Genomic DNA, 6,407 nt, shown 5'->3' with positions numbered 1-6,407 from the left:
GGTCAGGAGATCGAGAACCCCGCCTCTACCATAAACACAAAAATTAGCTGGAGTAGTGGTGATCACCTGTAGGCTCAGCTTCTCGGTAGGCTGAGGCAGGAGAATCGCTTGAACCCGGGAGGTGGAGGTTGCAGTCAGCCGAGATCGTGCTGCTGCACTCCAGCCTGGAGTCTCAAAAAAAAGAGAATGTTTTGAGACAAAAGACATGAAGACCAGTTTCTCCATAGAGAATCAGTAAAAGGAGAAAAGGGTGGAAGAACTACAAATAGGCAACAAATATGTTTTTTAAAAAGTTTAGCTTCATTTAAAATGAAATAAATGCAATTAAAACATTAAGGCTTTTTCCCCCCTCTAATGAGTTAGCAAAGGTTAAAAATTTTAAAAGCCTGATGAAATCTGGAGTTGGTCAAACTATGGAAAACACAACCCGTGGCCATGCCAGTCGGTATATCTTTCCGTTTGGGCAATTCATTAAAAAGTATCAGCACTGGCCAGGCGCGGTGGCTCACGTGTGTAATCCCAGCACTTCGGGAAGCCAAGGCGGGTGGATTACCTGAGGTCAGGAGTTCGAAACCAGCCTGACCAACAAGGTGAAACCTTGTCTTAAATTTTTTTTTTTAGCCAGGCGCGGTGGCTCACGCCTGTAATCCCAGCACTTTGGGAGGCCGAGGCGGGTGGATCACAAGGTCAAGAGATTGAGATCATCCTGGTCAACATGGTGAAACCCCGTCTCTACTAAAAATANAAACTCCATCTCAAAAAAAAAAAAAAAAGTATCAGCACTTAAAATGTGCAGTCCTCTCTGAGCCTGCAGTACCATTTCTAATAATTTATTCTGAAGAACAAGTAAGACAGTGTGGTAGATTAACAATGGCCACAATCCTTGCTCCTCCTCCCTGTGTTAGGTGAGGGTAAAATGTTTCTCCCATTCAATCTGGGTTGGCCCCAGTGACTTGCTTGACGAGTAGAATGTAGTGAGGTGATGTCTCGGGGCTACTAACGTGAGGTCACAAGAGCCTTGCAGCCTCCACCCCAGCCTCCTGGAACTCTCTGTGAGAGACCTGCTGCTACTGAGACTGCTGTGCTGGAGAGGCCACATGTGGGTGTTCTGGCCCACCGCGCCAGCTGAAACCAGCCTTCCAGCCACCCCCGTGATCTCTGTTCTGTCACATCGGACAGAAGAATCACCCAGTGGAGCAGCTGAAGTCCCTGACACACTATCACATATAATAAAATGTTTCTTGGAGTCTATAAGGAGGTGATACATGCAGCTATATGTATAAACGTGTTCATTAGAACATTATTTATGATACTGAAAGATTAGGAAGATCTGTAAGGAGCTTGCTAAAGTCTGATACACCACCACAATGAAACAGATCTAGTCAATGGGACGAAGCAGGGTGAGTAAAGCAGGGCCAGATGTTCACAAGGAGTATTCAGCTAAAAACGTGAGGTCAGGTGCAGCAGCTTATGCCCTGTAGTCCCAGCATTTGGGGAGGCCAAGGTGAGTGGATCTCTTGAGCCCAGGAGGTTGAGGCTGCAGCGAGCTGTGATCTTACCAGTGCACTCCAGCCTGGGTGACAGCGTAAGATCCTGTCTCAAAACGCAAAACAGGGCTGGGTACGGTGGCTCACGCCTGTAATCCCAGCACTTTGGGAGGCCAAGGTGGGTGGATCACCTGAGGTCAGGAGTTCAAGATCAGCCTGGCCATCATGGTAAAACACCATCTTTAATAAATAAATAAATAAATAAATAAATAAAATAAAAAACAGGCTGGGCATGGTGGCTCACCCCTGTAATCCAGCACTTTGGGAGACCAAGGCAGGTGGATCACAAGGCCAGGAGATTGAGACCATCCTGGCCAGCATGGTGAAACCTTGGCTCTAAAAATACAAAAATTAGCTGGGCGTGGTGGCAGGCACCTGTAATCCCAGCTACTTGGGAGGGTGAGGCAGGAGAATCACTTGAACACAGTAGGCTGAGGTTGCAGTGAGCCAAGATCGCACCTTGGCACTCCAGCCTGGGTAACGTGAGCGAAACTCCGTCCCAAAAAAAAAAAAAAAAAAATTTTTTTAAATAAAAATAAATTTAAAAAATTTTTTAAAAGTATCAGCACTTAGGCAGTTGCAGTCATGTTCTCCGGGTTCCTGTCTCTCTGCCAGCACTGCCTGGATGGCCTCCCAAAACCGCAACACAGCCTCCAGTAGTGTCGTCACTGCCCATAAAGGGGCCAAGGAGACAAGCTGAGCCAAGTGGGGCGCCACCAGGGGTCCCATGGGCAAAAGGCCACAGCAGGAACTGATGAATCTCATGATGTTTGGCAATAAAGGAATTTCTGCCTTCCCTGAATCAGACAACTGTTTCAAATGGGTAGGGACCATCCATGGAGCAGCTGGAACAGTATATGAAGACCTGAGGTTTAAGCTCTGGCTAGAGTTCCGCAGTGGCTACCCTTACAATGTGCCCACGTGAAGTTCCTCACGCCCTGCTACCACCCCAGTGTGGACACCCAGGTGAACATATGCCTTGACATCCTGAAGGATAAGCGGTCTGCCCTGTGTGACGCCGGGACCGTTCTGCTCTCCATGCAGAGCCTGCTCGGAGAACCCAACACCGATAGTCCCTTGAACACGCATGCTGCCGAGCTCTGGAAAAACCCCACAGCTTTTAAGAAGCACCTGCAAGCAACCTGCTCAAAGCAGGCCACCAGCCAAGGGCCCTGACCCAGGCTGCCCAGCCTGTTGCTTTTTGTTTTGTATTTTTAACAGAGGCGAGGTTTCACCATGTTGGCCAGGATGGTCTCGATCTCTTTTTTTTTTCTTTAAGATGGGGTTTCACCAAGATGGCCAGGCTGGTCTTGAACCCCTGACCTCAGGTGATCCACCCACCTTGGCCTCTCAAAGTGCTAGGATTACAGGTGTGAGCCACCACACCCGGCCGGTCTTGATCTCTTGACCTTGTGATCCACCTGCCTCGGCTTCCCAAAGTGCTGGGATTACAGGCATGAGCCACCATGCCCGGCTTATTTTTGTCTTTTAAATTAAGCCTTGGTTCAGCCCTTGTAATTTATATTAAATAAATTCATTTTGGACCTATTTTAGAAAAAAAAATCATTAAAAAGTATCAGCACTGGGGCCAGGCACAGTGGCTCACGCCTGTAATCCTAGCACTTTGGGAAGCCGAGGTGGGCGGATCACCTGAGGTCAGGAGTTTGAGACCAGCCTGGCCAACATATTGAAACCCCATCTCTATTAAAAAAAAAAAAAAAAAAGGCCGGGCGCGGTGGCTCACGCCTGTAATTCCAGCACTTTGGGAGGCCGAGGCGGGTGGATCACGAGGTCAAGAGATCGAGACCATCCTGGTCAACATGGTGAAACCCCGTCTCTACTAAAACTACAAAAAATTAGCTGGGCGTGGTGGCGCGTGCCTGTAATCCCAGCTACTCAGGAGGCTGAGGCAGGAGAATTGCCTGAACCCAGGAGGCGGAGGTTGCGGTGAGCCGAGATCGCGCCATTGCACTCCAGCCTGGGTAACAAGAGCGAAACTCCATCTCAAAAAAAAAAAAAAAAGTATCAGCACTTAAAATGTGCAGTCCTCTCTGAGCCTGCAGTACCATTTCTAATAATTTATTCTGAAGAACAAGTAAGACAGTGTGGTAGATTAACAATGGCCACAATCCTTGCTCCTCCTCCCTGTGTTAGGTGAGGGTAAAATGTTTCTCCCATTCAATCTGGGTTGGCCCCAGTGACTTGCTTGACGAGTAGAATGTAGTGAGGTGATGTCTCGGGGCTACTAACGTGAGGTCACAAGAGCCTTGCAGCCTCCACCCCAGCCTCCTGGAACTCTCTGTGAGAGACCTGCTGCTACTGAGACTGCTGTGCTGGAGAGGCCACATGTGGGTGTTCTGGCCCACCGCGCCAGCTGAAACCAGCCTTCCAGCCACCCCCGTGATCTCTGTTCTGTCACATCGGACAGAAGAATCACCCAGTGGAGCAGCTGAAGTCCCTGACACACTATCACATATAATAAAATGTTTCTTGGAGTCTATAAGGAGGTGATACATGCAGCTATATGTATAAACGTGTTCATTAGAACATTATTTATGATACTGAAAGATTAGGAAGATCTGTAAGGAGCTTGCTAAAGTCTGATACACCACCACAATGAAACAGATCTAGTCAATGGGACGAAGCAGGGTGAGTAAAGCAGGGCCAGATGTTCACAAGGAGTATTCAGCTAAAAACGTGAGGTCAGGTGCAGCAGCTTATGCCCTGTAGTCCCAGCATTTGGGGAGGCCAAGGTGAGTGGATCTCTTGAGCCCAGGAGGTTGAGGCTGCAGCGAGCTGTGATCTTACCAGTGCACTCCAGCCTGGGTGACAGCGTAAGATCCTGTCTCAAAACGCAAAACAGGGCTGGGTACGGTGGCTCACGCCTGTAATCCCAGCACTTTGGGAGGCCAAGGTGGGTGGATCACCTGAGGTCAGGAGTTCAAGATCAGCCTGGCCATCATGGTAAAACACCATCTTTAATAAATAAATAAATAAATAAATAAATAAAATAAAAAACAGGCTGGGCATGGTGGCTCACCCCTGTAATCCAGCACTTTGGGAGACCAAGGCAGGTGGATCACAAGGCCAGGAGATTGAGACCATCCTGGCCAGCATGGTGAAACCTTGGCTCTAAAAATACAAAAATTAGCTGGGCGTGGTGGCAGGCACCTGTAATCCCAGCTACTTGGGAGGGTGAGGCAGGAGAATCACTTGAACACAGTAGGCTGAGGTTGCAGTGAGCCAAGATCGCACCTTGGCACTCCAGCCTGGGCAATAGAATGAGAGACTCCGATTCAAAAAATAATAATAAAATAACCAAAAATTGGAAGCAACCAAGATGCCTTTCAATAAGTACATGGGTAAAATGTGAAACATCCAGACATTGGAATATTTTTCAAATTAAACATGAATTAGCTATTAAGCCATGGAAAGCTATGTTGGGACCTTAAATGCATATTGCTGAGTGAAAGAAGTCATTCTGAAAAAACTCATTGTATGATTCCAATTACATGACATTCTGAAAAAAAGCAAACTATAGAAACAGTAAAACGATCAGCGGTTGCCAGGGGCTTCAGGGGAGGGGGAGAGGGATGAGCAGGGGAAGCACAGGAGTTTTAGGCAAGGAAACGACCCTGTATGGCATGTAATGGGGGATAGCTGGCACTATACATTCATCAAAACATATAAGAGTATACAAAAATACACAAGGCGCCAGGCACAGTGGCTTATGCCTGTAATCCCAGCACTTTGGGAGGCTGAGGTGGGCGGATCACCTGAGGTCAGGAGTTTGAGACCAGCCTGGTCAATATGGTGAAACCCTGTCTCTACTACAAATACAAAAATTAGCCAGGCGTGGTGTTGGGTGCCTGTAGTCCCGGCTACTCAGGCAGGAGAATCTCTTGAACCAGGGGGGCAGAGGTTGCAGTGAGTTGAAATCACACCATTGCACTCCAGCCTGGGCAACAGGGCAACACGCTGTCTCAAAAAATAATAATAATGCACAAGGCAGAAAAAAAAGAATGCACAGGGTAGAGTGAGCCCTTATGTGAATTATGAACTTTGGTTAATAACAATGTATCCATATTGTTTCATCAATTGTAACAAATGTATCACAGTAAGGAAAAATGTTTATAATAGAGGAAACTGTGTGTGTGTGTGTGTAGGCCAATTTTTTTTTTCTTTTTTTTGAGATGGAGTCTCACTCTGTTGCAAAGGCTGGAGTGCAGTGGCACAATCTTGGGCTGGGTTCAATCGATTCTTGTGCCTCAGCCTCCCTAGTAGCTGGGATTACAGGCAACTGCCGTCATGCCTGGCTAATTTTTTTGGTATTTAAGTAGAGACAGGATTTCACCATGTTGGCCAGGCTAGTCTTGAACTTCTGATCTCAGGTGATCCACCAGCCTTGGCCTGTCAAAGTGCTGGGATTACAGGCATGAGCCACCATGTCTGAACAGAATTTTTATAATGAACATAAAAATTAAATGTGGCAACAACACTGTTTCTGGTTTTCAATATTTGACTGGGGTTTAGGGAAGAGTTCACCGGGGGGGCATAGATTGTTTTTTCAGACAGGGTCTCTGTCACCCAGGCAAGAGTACAGTGTTGATCATGGCTCACTGCAGCCTAGACCTCCTGGGCTCAAACCATCCTCCTGCCTCAGCCTCCCATGGTGATCATGCAGGTGTGAGTCACAGCACCTGGCTTAATATCTTTAAAAATTGACTTTAAATAACAAAAAGTGGCCAGGCATGGTGGCTCACGCCTGTAATCCCAGCACTTTGGGAGGCTGAGGCGGGTGGATCACGAGGTCAAGAGATCGAGACCATCCCGGTCAACATGGTGAAACCCCATCTCTAC

General features: G+C 47.5%; 1 pseudogene; it reads left to right on the top strand.

The window, feature by feature from the left end:
• Window positions 1-2,053: 2,053 nt before the first annotated feature.
• Window positions 2,054-2,760, top strand: LOC108290765 (annotated as a pseudogene).
• The last annotated feature ends 3,647 nt before the right edge of the window (window positions 2,761-6,407 follow it).

This window comes from Cebus imitator, unplaced genomic scaffold (genome assembly GCF_001604975.1).
Source record: "Cebus imitator isolate Cc_AM_T3 unplaced genomic scaffold, Cebus_imitator-1.0 Scaffold443, whole genome shotgun sequence".
Taxonomy (NCBI): Eukaryota; Metazoa; Chordata; class Mammalia; order Primates; family Cebidae; genus Cebus; species Cebus imitator.
Note: the sequence above shows the minus strand (reverse complement) of the source record. Positions and strands in the feature narration are given on the sequence as shown.